We start from the raw sequence: 17,738 nt of genomic DNA, 5'->3' as shown, positions 1-17,738 counted from the left end.
TCTGGAGTTCCTCCCAAAGTTGGTAAATTGGGCGTTAGTTAGTGCATTATCATAACTATTGCTTGTTCCCAATAGAAGCTGGGAAAATGGTTACTGAACTATGTCCTGAGAGACAACAAGTGTGGGCAATTTCAAATCAAAGCCTTAGGGTGTTTGATTCTGAAATGCAACTTCTTACTAAGATGTGTGTTAACAGCTTCACATCTTTCAGTGTAATGAGGCTCTGATTTTACTGTTTGCTTGATGACAACTGTTAAAATATTGATGGGAGTGGTGTTTAGTGTAAGTATGCTGTAAATTAATACCTTCTGCATTGTTACAGCTTATAAAGTTGAACCTCAGTGAGTTAGTTTGTCCGTTGTTCTATTAAAGTTCACTATTTCCTGAATTTGGGAACAAATCCAGCTCTTTTGGACTCCTCCACAGAAAAAAAGTGTTTTCTACTGCAGTGATTAAGACTTTCTCTGGAAGAAAAGTCTTGTTATCATTTCAGTTTTTTTCTGGTTGGTCTGTTGCTAGTATTGATAGACTGTGTCTCTTCAGCTTGTGGCTATTGTATTGCAGTTGTCTCTTCAGTTATCTGAGGGCTGCTTTACTTTTACTATATTGCTTCATTTGTTGTCATATTAAGTTAAATAATTAATGCAGCATACTCCATTCCAAATCTCCACCATGCTTGTGGAAGCTTTATAAATTTACCTCGCTGACCAAATTAGATAGAAATGTTCACATAATCTTAGTTGATTTATGACATTATAGCTCCAAATTTGTCGTAAGTTTTCCTAAAATATAATTTTCAGTTTTATCTCAAGGCTTCCATATTTGTGTGAGCATGTACGTGATTTTTCAGGGCTGGTGCTGAGTTCATCTCTTTCTCAAGAGATCAAATGGGAATGTAGAGAGCTTACAAAGTTTCAACAGTGTTATGCACGTTATCAGTACTAAAATTTGGTTTTAAAAGCTTAATTTTCCATTAAATACATATTTTAATATTGCTTTTACTGGGATAAATGAATAATAAATGAGTAACATTTCTGATTGATTAAATTAAAATAGATTCTTTGGAATGAGTGGGCAAGGATAGGTGAAAAAAACCTGTAAAGTTTCTTAAAAGATAGTGTATCTTGGTCCTTAAGCTACATTTATATAAATTCTATACTAAAGTCCAACTCTAGGACAAGAATTTAGGGAACACTTTATTTTTTATTTTAGTTTTGTAACCAGTGTTAACATTTCTCACAAGATGTAAAAGGCCAAAGTTGTAAAAGGATGAGGCTTCTTTTGATTATTATACTATTTCCTGAGCCTTACCATTTCTATTTTTAGATTTTAGATAAAGCATCTTTATATAAGAGAAAATTCTGACAATGGCAATGCATTATTGGGAACATAAAATGTGTCAAAAACTTTTCTTTTGTCTAATGGCAATTATGGACCTGATTTCTGTGGTTCATTGTTTGGCACACCTGTCCTCTGCCTGAATAATGAAGACTCATCCTAGGGAGAGACTAAAGGTCTCATGGATTAAACGTACTCCGTGGATTGCTAGTATTAGCAGGAAATTTGTAAGAATGACCTGTTTTACTACAGGTCTTGTTTTGAGTTTTAAAAGAAATTAAGATAGTATGGTCTGAATTAAGTTTGGAATAGGGTTTAGGATTTGACTGAGGATGAATCAAGTTTAGATGGTTAGAAGGCATAGGCTTCACAATTCATATCCTGATTATGGAAATGCTAAAAGGTCAGTTGTATTTGCAATTGTAAATTTGTTGCTATTCGAAGTGGTGACATATCTTTAGAAATCATCTATTAGAGGCAAGATACTTGCCTTGGAATGTGGCTGGAAGCAGATTTTGCAATTGGATACTTGGACTTTGCAACTGGGTGCTAGTTTTTGCCTGATACTAGGACCAAAACTGTTGACAGAAGTGCAGATAATTTTAGACATGCATTGTAAGTTGCACCAGAGTCCAGTAAAATAAATGAAATCTGAACATGTGACTTAAAATTCCATAATATAAGTGCTGAGTATGTGTTTTAGCCTTTACACCTCCTTCCTTTTCTGATTTTCTCTGATTATCCCAATGACATTTCCTTTTATCTTTTCTCTTCACCTCCTCCCCCCAGCCGCTGCTTGGGAAGCATTCTCTCCTTTGTATCAGTTTTGTGTCATATTCATATCTAGGCTGCTGCCAGATGGACATTCACAAAGGTCTGATAAAGTCTTTTGGGACTTCATCTGTGTGAAACTGGCCTGAATAGATCCAATTGTAGAGTTGGGATTATGCTTGGTAAGAGTGCCGTGAGTTTGATGTGTAAGCATTGCGCCAGTATTAGAGACCATAAAGCCATTTCATCCTGGAACACTGCTAAATTGCATACTAATTCTATTATGTGGACTCCGGTTTTACGCTTTCCTGGTTCAACAACAGTGGAGCAGTCCCATTTAACTGTGAAGTAATGTCTGCCAGTCGGTTTGTCCTCAGTTGAACTCAACGTGCAGACCTCATATAATAAAGTCTAAATGCAAAGAATGAACATGTAGTACAAGTGCTTTACTATACAGATTAAAAATTCTTACTGACACCAGCCATCCTAAATATTTTTTAAATGTAATGTACACTCATTATACAGAGATGTTAGTTTATTTTAAAGCAGGATTAATTATTTTACCAACTTCCCTGTTACAGTCATTTTGACTCATGCAGAGAAATTACTTCAGTGGACTCATTTCTAAAGGTACTGTAATATTCGTGCTTATGCTAGAGACTATAGTTCTACAGATGCAATCATAATGCTCTCTTGGCAGATATTGGAAGACATCTTTCATGTCTATAGCTACTGAGGATTTGCCACCTTGTCAGACTTTAACTTCATGTACAGTACATCACCTCATTGTATTTCTGAGTGGTTACTCTTAAAATACTAAAGGCAATTTCAAATGTAAAATAATATAAAGGAGCTGTCCTTTCACTTATTTTCTTTTTGAGTAATGCTTTATGAAAGAAATATTTAGGAGAAAAGTGAATGCAAAGATACGACTCATCAACTGAAGTTCAGCATAAACTGACAATAGAAGTAAGATTTTGACATACATCAAGGCAACTCACTAATTTGGGAGCAAAATTTGCTTCATGGTCAGCAGTCTTTCCTGTACTGTACAGCTAGTGTGCCGCAAACTAAGTTTGTAGATTGTGTCCTAAAACCCCTATCTCTTTAAGTTCTCTTAAAGGAGACTTAAGAGAAACTTAGGACTGGCCTGTGTAAATCCATAATAATTATTTTGCAATGTAAAATTAACACTATCAATTTTAATTTTGTTTTGAAATAATATACAAAAACGTTAAACTTTCCTTTAAGAAGTTCACCCCCACCCCTGCTCTTTTAGCAGTGGAAACATCTCAAATTGCCTGCAAAAGAAGACTGATATAGTTGCAAGTTAGCTTTTTGTTGTTGTTCCTTTTTTTGTTTTTGTTTTTGTGGGGTTTTTTTAAGCTGTTGCTTCTCAGCTGTCTTCTAGGACAAAATGGTTGTCGTTTGAGAACATGTAGGCAGAGAGATCTAGGCTGATCTGAAAGTAAGGTGAAGTGGAACTACAGAAAGAATTTCTGAAAACTAAAGTAACAAGAGTGAGGATCGAGAAAAAGAATCCAACAGAAAGGGAAAGGCATATATGTTGGGCAAAAAAGTCCCCCAAAGAACACAAATGCTTTCATGGTGCACCCTAGCTGCAGCTAGTAAAAATGGTGTTTGATTTGCCCATCTGAATTAAGATTTTAGTCTTTGCATCAGTGAAAGCATGTTTTCTGCTGCTGCTGGCTACCTTTTTGGGAACCTCCTTGCATATGTTATTTGTCATATTTCCTCCTTAACAAAGAGCCAACATTTTGTTCCTAGTGATGACTAAACAGGAGAATGCCTCCGAAAATGTGCTTAACTTTATTTTATTTTTTTTAATTATCTGGGATTTTTGTTATATAGAAGTAATCTGTAGAGTTGCGTTAAGGAAATATAAATCTGTTCAGAAGGAAAACAAGTTCCTTCCACACATTGTACATATGGTTTAAAATCACACTGTCTTCAGTCAGAACGCAAAGCATCCAATTACTTAGATGACATTTCCATCATCTGTTAGTTTAAACAATGTTAATTCCCATTATTCCTTGGTGAGAAAGGAGTATTCGGTTACCTGCAAATGGACGTGTCAGTTTATGTGTCTAATGATACCTGTATCATTTGGTACAGGTACAGCATTTCTCATAGGTGCAGAAAATAAAGCAGGTATTTTTTCTGCATTGTTATATGAGGTGGTTGTTAAGCGTTCTGATGTGCTTTCAGTATACCAAATTATTGTAAGCCAATGGTAAGGCATTCCTCTGTTCAGGAATTTTCGTACTAAAAGCGTCACTTTCAAGGCACAACACTGAGTTTACAATAACTTCCTACAGATCAAACCATGTAATTCAAATGCAACTCAGAGTATCACTCTTTATATTTTTTTTCCACAATTAATTTGCAGAGTGGAAACCTCTTCTGGGATGGGGGAGGTTTGGTTTCACTTGTATCTTCTAGTCGTCGGATACGGGTTTTTCTATGGGTATGGACTAAAAAATGACAAAATACAGTTTAAATCCTACCAGTCCTGCTTTGGACTAAAGGAAAGGACCAGATGACATTTAAGTCCTCCTTTTTCAAGTCCTTGTCCTAGAAAGAAAGATTTTTTTTTTTCCCCCTGTTTGTTCTCGGGAGCTGGGTAGTCTGACCAGTAGCTATGTCTCATTTATACAAAAGGAGATAAACTGTTAGTCGGCTGTCACTGCTGAAGATCTGTGATGACACCGACATGCAAAAATAAGTGGTGTCTATGGTGGTATGTCCATAAACCATATAAGACTTTGAGTATTAAAAGTAATATAAGTATTGGTTATTATTTTTCATGTTTCTCTTGTTTCCATGACAAGAAGAATTTCTATTCTGAATCAGGGTTTCTTAGGATAAAATCTGTTTTTGGAATGTATTTCTGCTAATATGCTGGGGAACAAGACTCAGCGTGTGCTAGCATTCTCAATTTTCTTTGACATTCATGATTTTTAGCACAGCTGCTTTTTTTCTTGTCTTTTTATTTTTTTAATGAATATCAGATCTTTGTAACGCCAGAAAGGATGTCCCATTGCAGGCACACAAAAAAAAATACCCAACCCAAAAACCCAGGAGGCAATAAATGGAATTGATTCTTTTTTAACTCTTTTTACTCTTAAAGTAACTTGAGTAGCACGCAGGGGTTTGGAACAAGATGTGGTATGTGTTTATTTTGGTAATAGCTGCCTTATGCTTTTTTTTTTTGTTTTTTCTTCACTCATTTCCTTTCGCAAGGGGGGTTGAGCACTAACAGAACAGAGCTGTAAAGAGAGTTACCTTATATACATTCCACTGTGTTATTATAAACTGATGCAATCAAACTGCTTGACAGCCTGGGTAACTATACCCAGGTACATTTTGTGTATAAAACAGCTGTTATACGTAACACAAATGCAGAGCCTTAAAGCTAGTTTTCAAAGATGCCTGAAAGAAAGAGAAGGAGAACAGTGATTTCCTTAATACTGGACTATGCTGTCAGAGTTTATGAAAGAGTTATGATAATATAGTGGTAACCAGCCAGTGCTGTCACTTACTATTAAAAGCCATATGTAATGATATGCTATATCTTGCTATATCATTTTGTGCTGGCCATGTGGTTATCTCCTTGCAAAAGAATATGAATCATGCTTAAGACATGCATGTATTTTCCCCCCTTTCTCCTGAAAAGATATTGAGGCAGAAACAGTGTAGTACAAAAGCTGCTCACTGTTTTGGAGAGCAAAGGCGGTAAAGCTGAGACTCAAGCATTTAGGAGCCTGATTCCAATTGAAATCAATAGCAGTTTGGTGCTTAAGGGCACTTGCAAATGTGGGTCTGACTTCGGGCCAGTCTGCGTAACAATGTTATTGGGAGCAACCACGGATGGGATGGGATCAACCAGCACGTTTTGGGTTCCACTTCCATTCTTATGTTGGTCCTACCCATTGTTTGAACAATGCTAGTCAGCCCTCAGACCACCATCAGCGATGGGTTTGCTGACAGCTTGTTCTTTGTGACAGTCAAGTTGAGCTTTCCATTGACAGTAGCCCACAGCAAAGACTCCTTAAGGAGTCTTTGGAACTCCTTAAATAAGGAAAGACAACACACAGCTTTCGTGTGTTGTCTTTCTTTATTTTGATTCCTGCATCAGCCACAGATGTCTCAGTGCATGATATATGTCATTTCTCACTTTTTAACTTAAAAATATAGTTTTTCTGCAATCAGTGGCATGCATTTTGCATGTATATTTAAGAAGGGGAATGGTTCCATACTTTGGAAAGCTGCTTGTTTCTTGGGTTTCTTTGCTTGTTTTATGTTTGTGTGCAATTGCATCTAAGTGTCCCTCTCTTCCCTTTCCCTTCTTAAAAAAAAAAAGAAGAAAAGGTTTTAATCCTGAATCTGTGTGGCAGCATATTTTGTAGCTACAGTTATTACAAAGGTGAGGTGACAGGCACAGAGTCTGCAACTTCCACTCTGATATTTGTGTCCCATCTTCTGGATGGGGCAGTTCACATGCTCTGAAATTAAATGTAAAACATGCTCAGTGTTTATATCTTCTGTCACTGCATTGTGCAAACATATCCATCAATATCTTCTGAGCTGCAGTCTGCTTTGAAGAGTTTCTTGTGCTGCCCACACAAGAGGCTTAGCAGATGGAAGTTGTAGCAGGAGCTCCCAGCCTTTGCCTTCGATCCTGAAGTGAAAACTGAAGATAGAATTTACTTGTTGGCAAATACAAACCCCAGACCATTGAGAAAATTTGTATTATAATGGATGTGGATGTATGAAAGGTGTTACAGAGGCAGTAACTCTTCCAGCAGTGCCATTCTGTATGGGATGTGTGCTCAGGATTAGGGGATAGGAAGGTGGCTGTGCTCTTTTGTAGTTTCTTCCCTTTCCATCTGCCCCTTGATTAGAGGCATAGACTTTTGATTATTGCTTATAAAAGCATTAGAGATGAAACTAAATAGGGGATGAAAATCCCAGAAATTTTAAGACTGTTTTAGCCTTTTATTAGCTTTGGTTCTTTCCTGGATGCTTGAATCACCAAAGTATGTTTTTGAGAACAACTTCTCGGTGGGGAAATTGTGTGTATAATATGTTATAGTTTACCTTAAATGTATACCTGCACTGCAAAGTAAAATTACACATTGCTGTGATGTAATATATGGCTTTCAGAAAAAGGTTAAAAGCGAAAATTTACCTTGGCAGACTAATAGAACTTTCTCATGGTTTAACTGCTTCTCTTCAGATTTCAGTAGAATTTGAGTTCAGAGGATCATTAGGTTAGGCAATCAAAATGTGGTATAGCGAATATCTAGCATCTTGGAATAGCAGTCTTCACTGTGTCTTGGAAGTTTGGCACAGTTTACACTGATAGTTTCTCCACTTTTTCATGTCATTTACTCCTTTGCAATGTCCTTTCAACTGTGATCTAATAATTTATAATTTCTAATAAAACCTAGCCTACTTACAAAAGTTTAATGTCTCAAACAGTTGAGAAGGCAAAATGCTAATTTTAGTGCCTGTGTGAGTTCAGAGCACTAATGACAAGTGACTGTGAATGTATGTACATTACAGTTAAAGGTGTAACAGCGACATGTATAGATACTGCTTTGCAAATGTTGATCTAGCTAACCTAGGCAACAGCACTGATGTTACAACAGCATTGAATTTGGCTTCAGTTGTACAAATCTGGGCAGTATCCTGGTGCTACCTGGTAACTAAAGCCTCTGCAGTGCTACTTTGCTTTTAACTAATGAGTTTTGGCCTAAGTCAGCCTCAGTCCTACCTTTGACTGAAACTTACAAGTAGCCTGACACTCATTCTGAAGAAAGAGGAGACAGTTAAAGTAATGAAACAGATTAATTTGAAGAAACAAACTAGTCAAGATGAAAGAGGTCATGTTGCATCTTATGGCTACTAGCTCGATCTTACGACTGTTTTCTTGACAGGGAAGCAGTAACATTGCAGCATCAGCAGCCAGACCATGTCTGTCTAGCTTTAGGTCTCAGCTTGACCAAGAAGCTGTGTTTATATGCAGTTCATATAGACAACCCAACTCTTTTCTTTGTCTTCCTCATCTTCAGACTAAACTGGCTTCATCACGCATTGTGTCAGCTATTATGAGTGTCATTGTTGCACTTATTATTGTCATTAATGCCACATATATGCATCAGGTTCCAGGAGCTCATGAGATTTAGAAAAAATCCACATGCATCTGACTTCTGCTTGCTTCCCAAGGTTTTTAAACTTTTATTTAGAAGCATGAACTCCATTATAAATCCCTTTTAAAATGGCCAATGTCCTCATGCTTCCAAGAATAATTTAAGAATCTGGGTTTGAGTCCCCTCAGCTGAGTAATCTCTTACTTCTTCCCTGGGTATGCCAGCCCCTAGATAGCCACATATAAGGTGGGGGCTGCAACCTTCTGCTTTGGTAGTGCTTCTAAGTGAAAGTCTGTGTTATACCCAGTGTTTTAATCTGGTCTTGGTGTGGCACTTGTACTACATGCCTGTCTGTTGGGTTGATTAGCAGACAAAGCACAGGCCTGACAGCTTGTGATCGGTAGGCATGAGATGGGCCCATGAAATGCTCAGCTAAACCAAGGTCTTGGCACACAGAGTAGTAGAACGTCTGGCCCTCAGCTAAGTTCATTGGTGAGTTACAGCACCAATGACTTCTCTGGTGCCAGAGCTTTGAAAGCTGATTTATATCTATAAATACAAATGTTACTCAGAGCAGAGCCAGTTGGTGTGAGGTAACAAGTTACTGTGCCTCAGTAGGTCTGTATGCTCCCTGCTCTTAACATGTGGCAGGCACAAGTAATTTGAGTGAGCATGCTCCGTAGTGAAGGGAGCTGCGCTGCTGTGAGTTACACTGCGCTTTCTTGTTGACTTGCACAGCTGATTTCCGTAGGTCAGCTGAGATGCAATACTTTATTAGCTTGCAGCAATTCATCTGAACCTTTGAGCCTTCAGACACCTTAAAACCTCTGTGGATGTGGCACTAATGATGTAGAAGCAACTTATCTGGAAGTTCTTTCATCTACTATTTGATCAGGGAAGACACTTAAGCCTACATTTGTATGAGAGGGGAGCAGCTGGCAGGGCATTTTTCCACACTGCTTTGGAACTTGCACTTCCCCCAATACCAAAATAGTTCTGGGACATGCTGCAGTGGCCCACTTGTTTTTCTTAGCAGTAAGAGGTTGGGAGGATTCTGGTGAAAGATTGTAAATATATCTTTTCAGCTGTTGGGCTATGTTTATTATCCAGTAAAAGGGAGCTACTGCTTTAGTATATCTTTCTAACTGACACTCTAAAAATATAATCTGAAGCTAAGGATAAGTGTCCCTTTCTTCAGAGTGACTGGATTTGTATGGACTAGCAATGAAAAATCATACACGAGAAGGGAGGCAAATCCATTTTCCTGAGAACTAGGAGAATGTGTAGCAGTGTATATGTGTATATATATATCAAGATACGTGGAAGATTTGCTAATGAATTGAGGGTAAATTCTCAGCGAACTGATACTGTATAATTTTAGCTACAGTAAGTCTACCTAATATTGGATTGCCATTTGCTTCCTTCTTATAAACATACATAATTAAGCAGTAAAATACTTGAGGGTGGAATTGTGGTTGCAAAAGACAGAAAATGAGAATTATTTTTTCAGCTTTCTTTAGTTCTGTAGAATTTATTACTTTCAAACAAAAAAAATCACCTCTCACCACTCTTCACATTGTATATTCTCTCTAAATGGAAGCTATGTGATATAGCATATGTGATATGGAATAATAGTGATAGGGGTTTGAAAATAAGCTTTCACATATTAATGGCACAATAAACATCAAGACAGAAACAAAGTTTTATTGAAAACAATATAATTGTGAATAGGAGTAAAGTGCACAAAACTGCCAGTGGATTGCTTAGTATGAGAGAATGATTTCTCCCACTTTGATTTATAACTCTCTTGCCTCACCTTCAATATTTTAGGGAGGGTGGGCAGAAAAATGTAATATTACAAGGCTGTCCTAACTCTATATAGAAGATGATGAGCTTGTATCTCATGAGCAAATATATCCCAAGCTTCAAGATGCCATGGGGTCATATTTCATTTGCATCATAAGTTATAAGTGATCTCTGCATTAGCTTTTCCCCTCCTTCCATCACCTTCTACCTTCCAAAGTTCTTCTGAACAGATTACATCTCTTTAGAGTTATATTTGCTTTGCTAATGGCTATTTTTGGCTGATCAAATGGCCTGCTCTACTGTGGAAGCTCTGTTTCAGTGTCTTCTCTAACTTAGAAAATTTCTTAGAATGGAAATTTCGAAGTCTCGAAGTCCCATTTTCATAAGTAACTGATGAGTCTAAGTCACTTCTGCTACTTTTGAAAATTTTAACCCAGATGGGTTTTTGGTTTTGGTTTTTTTTTGTATTTTCAGAGAACTAAGCACAAGCAGAAAACAAGTTTGAAATTTTTCCTCATGGGCATGGTTTAAAATGCAGGTTTACTGTTTGTTTAAAGCAAGTCAAACTCACCTACTCCCTGCCTAGTAGTTTGATATGTGCTGAACTAACTTGAATCAGATCCTCTCTTGGCTAAAAAGTCTTTCTACTTTTCAGGACATCTTACAGAGGCTGCAGAAGGTTTCCTGAGAAAATCGGTCTGCAGCATCAGAGAATGCACATGGGTGGAAATACAACTGTAATAAAAAGACTTCAATTGGTTTTTGCCTGGAAGCAAGATCTTAATGAAATGGGTGCAGCCCGCGTGACATAGCCCTATGATTGTTATGAGAATGCGGAAAGGTGCCTCACATCTGTTACCCATGGTAGTATAGACGGTAAGCACAGTGCAGGTAAGCACCTGAGTCTTCTATTGTATTTATTTCTCCCATTTAGTCTGTCAGGAGTAATCAGATGTTACTTACAAAGAGTGAGGAAGATGTTTACAATAGACAGAAGAGAGAGGAAGGCATTAATTTTTATTTTTTTTTTTTTGAGGAATACTGTGTACTATTCTGCTCCTGTGTGTTCATGAAGGATGGATTAAAACTGGAACAGGTGCAGGGAAAGGCTATGAGGGAATGGCCAGTATATTGTAAGAGCCCATAAAAGCTTTATTTTCATGTACTAAATAAGCCCACGTCTCTATAAATATATGGGAGGGGAAAATATAGTTAGACAGAACAATGCGGGGATAAGAACATCTGGGTGTGAACTAGGCTAAAACAAAGTTTTTAAAACCACCTAACCTTCAAGTAGGAGGTGTGAGAATGGGAGCCCTAACTTCATTTAGGACCTATGAGTTTAAGAAAGCAACACTTTAACATTGAGAAGACAACAACCTGGAGATTGAGGTGATTATTTTCCATCGTGTTCCCATGTAGGCATTAGAAAGAGAAAAGGTAATGAAAATGTTAGCAGTATCTCTGTTTTAGAATTCACAGACTGGTTGAGGTTGGAAGGAATGTCTGGGGATTGTCTAGTCCAATCCCTGCTCAAGCAGGGTCAGCCAGAACAGGTTAGTTAGGGCTGTGTCCAGCTGTGTTTTGAATATGTCCAAGGATGGAGACTCTACAACCTTTCTTAGCAACCTGATCTGTGGTTTGATCACCCTCACTGAGTAGAAAAATGGTTTTGGTTCAGATGAAATTTCATGTGTTTTAATTTTTGCCCATTGCGTCTTACCCTGTCTCTGGGCACTACTGAGATGAGTCTGTCTTCCTCTTCTTTGTTCCCTCCTATCTGATATTTATACATATGTGTAGGATCCCCCTGAGCCTTTTCTTCTCCAGGCCGAACACTTGCAGCTCTGTCAGCTTCTCATGTCAGATGCTTCAGCTCTTTAATCATCTAAGTTGCCTTTTGCTGAACGCACTCCAATAAGTCTCTGTCTTGCACTGGGGAGCTGTGCTGGATTTGGCTGGGGTAGTGTTAATTTTCACACTACCTAGTACGGGGCTCTGTTTTGGACTTGTGCTGAAAACAGTGTTGGTAATACAGAGGTGTTTTAGCTTTTGCTGAGCAGTGCTCACAGAGCCAAGACACAAGTCTGCCTCTCACCCCTCCCCACCAGCAAGTAGGCTGGGGGTGCACAAGGAGTTGAGAGGGGACACAGCCAGGACAGCTGACCCCGGCTGACCAAAGGGATATTCCAGACCACATGGCCTCATGCTCAGCATATAAAGCTGGGGGGAGAAGAAGGAAGAGGAGGATGTTCAGGGTGATGGCATTTATCTTCCAAAGTAACTGTTACACGTGATGGAGCCTGGAGCTTTCCTGGAGATGGCTGAACACCTGCCTGCCCATGGGAAGCAGTGAATGAATTCCTTGTTTTGCTTTGTTTGCACAAGTGGCTTTTCCTATTAAACTATCTTTATCTCAACCCATGAATTTTTGCACTTTTACCCTTCCGATTCTCTTCCCCATTCCATCATGGAGGGAGTGAGCACCTGCATGGTGCTTAGTTGCTGGCTGGGGTTAAACCAGGACAGGAGCCTGGCAGTGAACCCAGCACTCCAGCTGTGTATCACCAGGGCTGGATAGAGGGGAAGGATCACCTGCTTTGACCTGTTGGCAATGCTGTTCCTAATGCAGCCCGGGGAGCTTTTGGTCTTCCTTGCTCCAAGGGCACATTACCGGCTCGTGGTCAACATGTGGGGTGGAAAGACCCCAACACCCTTCTCTGCAGAGCTACTTTCCAGCTACTCTGCCCTCAGCCTGTACTGGAGCCTGGGATTTTTCATGCCCAGATGCAGGACTTCACATTTTCCTTTTCTGAATGTCATGAGGTTATTCTCTGCCCGTTTCTTCTTCCTCGTTGAGGTCCCTCTGGAAAGCAGTGGAAAACAGTGCACCTGTTTTGTACTGTCTGTGAACTTGCTGAGGGTACGCTCTTTCCCTTCATACAAGTCATTAATGAGAGTATTAGACAGCACTGGCCCCAATATTGACCCTTGGGATACACCACCAGTGACCTGTCTCCAGCTGGACTTTGTGCGACTGTTCACAACCCTCTTGGCCTGGCCACTCTTGTTTTAAATCCACCTCACTGTCCACTGATCTAACCCATACATTGTCAGCTTGTCTATGAGGATGTTAAACAGAGGCAGTGTTAAAGGCCTTACTAAAGATTGCAAAGAGTTTCAATAAGTTGCCAAAAAATGACTGTTAATAGCACTTAGGCAAAGTGGAATAACATAAGGAAAGTAATGAGGGTAGGAGAGATGTGGCAACCAGAAATAAAACCCTGGTAAAAATAAAAGTAAAGATCCTTCTGTTTTTCAGAGCAAGAACTGAACAGACTGATTCCACAAATTATCTAGTGTAATTTATACAACAGCTTGTATACCAACTGCTGTTGCCTTTAAAGTGTTGATATAGAAATGTATAGAATAGAGTTTGTTAATAAAATTATATATTACAGCTAGAACAAATTGCTTTTAGTATATACAAAAAGTTGATCACTGTTATTGGTGTTAGGCTGTTTCCAGCAGTTGAGTGTGGTGAAAAATAAATAAATAAAAAAAAAAATCAATGCCCCTTTTCCCAGCTGTGTTTTGTACGCTGTCATAGCTGCCATTTGCACCATAAAAGGATGCTTTATCTGTCCAGTGGATAAAGCTGACTTCTGGAAACAGAATTCCTGAACATTTAAATTATAGAAAGAGAAATTGTGTGATAGGAGGGAATGACTGTAGTGAAGTCAAAGTGAGTAGATCAATAATGCCGAGTTATATTTGATTCTGCAGGCAGTTCAAAACCAGGGTATGAGTGTCCTGTACTCCTTCCTGTATTAACTGTGATCTACTGATGACACTGAAGTCATATTTCCAGGTTTAAGTTCTCTTCTAAGAAAACACCAAATAAAGTACTATCTTAACTACAGAAAATGTAATCATTCCACAATGAGCATATTTCATCCTTTTCTGTCAGAGGTGGTGTGGATCAATGTTAGTAGATGATCCAGATTTTTTAAGTTTTACCAAAGTGTTTTAATTAGAAAGCAAACTAGAGCTTGGCTTTTTAGAGAACCTGGTGCTGCCAGTTTCAAATGCCATACCACGAGGCATGAACAGGTGTTAACTATGCTGTTCATCTTTCCAAAGCACAATTAAAGCAGTACAGCTGTATGCAGTATGCCATTTTAAAACAGGCTTTCTGTATAATTTGAACAATGTTTCAAGCTTACTCTATTGTATTTTAAGAAAAAGAGCTTCTCAATTTACTTTATAAGTGTTTTGTAACACATGCAGTTTTAGTGAAGTTTACATAGATACTCCTTTTAAAGCTAGAAAACAATTTTAGTAGTTCTCAGACATACAGGCTATCCTTCAATAAAAATAGGTCCTTCCAAATGAGATACTTAATGTTGGAAGAAAAGCCAGTCTCAGACACTCCTTCTAAGAAGAGTTAAAAAATGCGGTTGAGGCTGTTCAGATGCTCAAATTACATCATCCTGACCTTGATGTCTTGCGGCCTAAACAGGCTTTTAGTTGGCAGCAGTGCAGATACGTATTATGACAACCTGTTCCCTTAAAAGCTTAACCAAGAGGGGTGGCCCGTAGGCTCTGAGAAAACTTTCAGTCTGCGCTCAGAATAGCACTTAAAAACATTAATTAAGCCAGAGTTAGCCCTTAGCTTGTCTCAGTCACAAGAGGCGTAAATGAGAAGTGATAGCACACCATCACAGAAATGCTTCTGATTAAGGGGGGGCCATGGGAGGGTGGGGAGGGAAAGATAATTACCCAAAAGATAAGCTTAGCCTTGATTATCAAAGTTCGTATATGACAAGGACTGTCTACTCAAGACAATGCTAATGCACATACTATTCAGCAAGGAAGAATTCCCATGGCTTACCCAAGCCATCACTATACTCCCCCCGCAGGTCAGAAAACATGCTGAAGGAATACCACACTAGTTTTCTCAATCTCATCTTAACCTGCACCTGCTTGTTTTATTCTCTAAATAGTATTTCAGGGGAGGTAGAGCTTTAAAATGACATTATCCCCAAGAAATCTCCAAAATATCCTTCTCCCATCCATCCTACATTTCCTATTTGGAGTTTAATAAGGCCATAAGGGAAAACTACTTCCTGCAGCCAGAGCGGTTATAGGTTACCTTCAATTTAATATACTAGTTATTGCTAACATTTAAGTGATAAAATGTTTAATTTTTTTGCATGTTATGTACCGCAGGAATACTATTTTTTTAATTGATCTGATTGAATTCTGGTTTACCGAGTCATTCTGTTAATTCTTTAGTTTGAACCACCTGTTTTAAAGCAATAATCTCAATAAATAAAAGTATCTGAATTCATAGCTGAACTCCCCTGTTACCCAACTAGCCTATAGCTAGACCTGGCTGGAGTGTAGTCTTAACATTTATCCTAAAATCTGGGAAGGTGCCCCAGAAATACTGGTTAGAGAAGTGATTTTCCAAACTGACCTGTTGGTGGGGCATAGGTGAAACCATGAACAGCACACATTGCAAAAAGATTAATCTATAATAATTATCTGAAAATGTCTTTTGGAGTATTGAGATTCAAGAGGACTGTAGACCAGATTCTCTCTGGATATCAGAAATACCTCCTCACAACAGTGTTAAAGTGGGAGAATAAGTAGGTGGGAAGAATATCTATATCTGTTGATCTGAACAACACAAAACTTGAATAGCTACATTTTTCAACCAGAACTACACCAAAGCTCAAAGATTTGAAGAGTCAGAGGGCTGACTTACAATATACTAACTTTGATGGTATTTTTATATATGGTACCACATGACTGTGTGGTAACTACTTTTTAAAGGAAAATTATTTCAGTGGAGGTGCAAGTATTACTGGGTATGTGTGCATCCATAACAGATCCCTTAAAAGAAAGATGTTTTAACTCATGTCAAGATGAACCAATTCTATAACCATTAAAGTCAAAAGCAAAGCTCTCACTAACTTGTAAAATGACATGGTTTCTGAAAGGCTTTAAATTGTAAACATGCTTTATAATGAAAGGCTTTAGATTACAAACATGATTTAATTTACATTTTAACTATAGTATTTCCATAAACATATTTGCTAATTACCCAGGGCCTTTGCAAGAGTTCACCTAATAATCTGTACAAGCATTTAAAAGAAGGATATTGAATAATAGGAATAGAAACTTTCTCTAAAATGTTAGTTTGTTACAACTTGAAACTTGGACTGGAACTTAGAGGTTGTTTTCTTATGCTGAACTAAGATGTGCAGAAGGCAAATGGTGTTTGGTAAATTTCCTCATTAAGTTTGAATTATCCCTTTAGGAATGAGAAGATTTTCCGGGAATTACTTAACCTTTCAGGGCTACAGACTATATTGTTACCTTCAGAAATTTGATGTGTGTAAATGGTCTCTCTAGGCAGTTTGGTGGTGGACACCCAGTGTTTCCTCACCAGTTATTGAATGGCTTCAAGGCAGTCATGAGGTTCACTCTCATCTTTGACAAGCTTGCTACCGAGGAAATCCATCTCACTTTTAGCCTCAGCCAGTGCACTCTGGAAATATGTTCTTTCAGATTTTTTCCTAAAATGAGCAGAATTTCTTCTGCCACATTATGAAAATGGATTCCGGAAACATCTCGCTGCCTTAGAGGTGGTAGACTGTAGTTTCTCTAAGCAGCAGTTGTTTTCCTCCTCCTTTTTCTCCTAATGGTCTTGATTAACTTGATTTATTTACTGATGGGATCTAAATCAGGACAGATTTGGTAAGGTGAGAGCTTTCCTAGCTTTAGGATACTGAATAGAGAACATCTAAGTGGAATTCATTGCAGTGGGTATCATTAACTGTAATTCAGCTGTATGGAACCATTTCACTATTGAATGTCTCTCCAGTATGAATTTTACAGGATAGCAGTGGTTCTCATAAATCTGTATTAATGCTAATTGTAAATACTGTGCAATGTTTACCACAGAGAACAAATGATTGATTTTGCTCATGTGGCTTGCAAGGTCAACTTTTTTATGACATTGTTACAAATATTTCTGGTGGATATCATGAAATTCTTGTGGTTTTGCATGTACGCTAGTGTAGGCATAAGAAATGGAGTCTGAAATTGATTAGTTTCTTATTTCTCTTTGCATACAAACCCCATTGCTGCTTTAAGGCAGGCATTGGCTCTTTGGTTATTTCAACAGAGCCCACATTTTAGTCTATATATATCATCACACTCTATGAGTCCCATCCTGTTGTCCTTTGGGTAGTCTGCTTACACATCTGACTGTACTTGATCTCTCTCATCCTTTCCTGAGGGAGTGAAGATGATCTGCTAGAGTATTTTATTTGACAGAAGGTTTAGTTAATTTGTTTGTTTTGCTATAGGTGTCTTGCTATGAATATGCTAAAGAAGATGTAGCCAAAACTGTTACAGGTTCATCAATGTACTATATTTTCTGCAGGGAGGATTCCAGGATAACTGTAGCTTCCTTGTGCTAACTTGTTGGTTTGACAGCAATTACATTATCTTCTCTCCTGTACGTTTTCATTAATAAAGTTCCTATTAAAAACCTAAACACTTAAACTACTTTCTAGTGTTTGGATTTTCTCTTAAAGATAGAAAAAGCCTAAGACACAAAACATTTCTGAT

General features: G+C 38.2%; 1 long non-coding RNA gene across 1 annotated transcript in view; it reads left to right on the top strand.

Annotated features, from left to right (window-relative positions):
* The window catches only part of LOC115605827, a 94,431-nt gene that overhangs the window by 2,755 nt on the left and 73,938 nt on the right, over nucleotides 1-17,738 (top strand). The window contains exon 2 of the long non-coding RNA XR_003990738.1: nucleotides 10,747-10,982. This is a non-coding gene — a long non-coding RNA (uncharacterized LOC115605827). The remainder of the gene's footprint in view (nucleotides 1-10,746; nucleotides 10,983-17,738) is intronic.

This window comes from Strigops habroptila, chromosome 3 (assembly GCF_004027225.2).
Source record: "Strigops habroptila isolate Jane chromosome 3, bStrHab1.2.pri, whole genome shotgun sequence".
Lineage (NCBI taxonomy): Eukaryota > Metazoa > Chordata > Aves > Psittaciformes > Psittacidae > Strigops > Strigops habroptila.
This window is presented reverse-complemented; position numbering and strand designations above follow the sequence as displayed.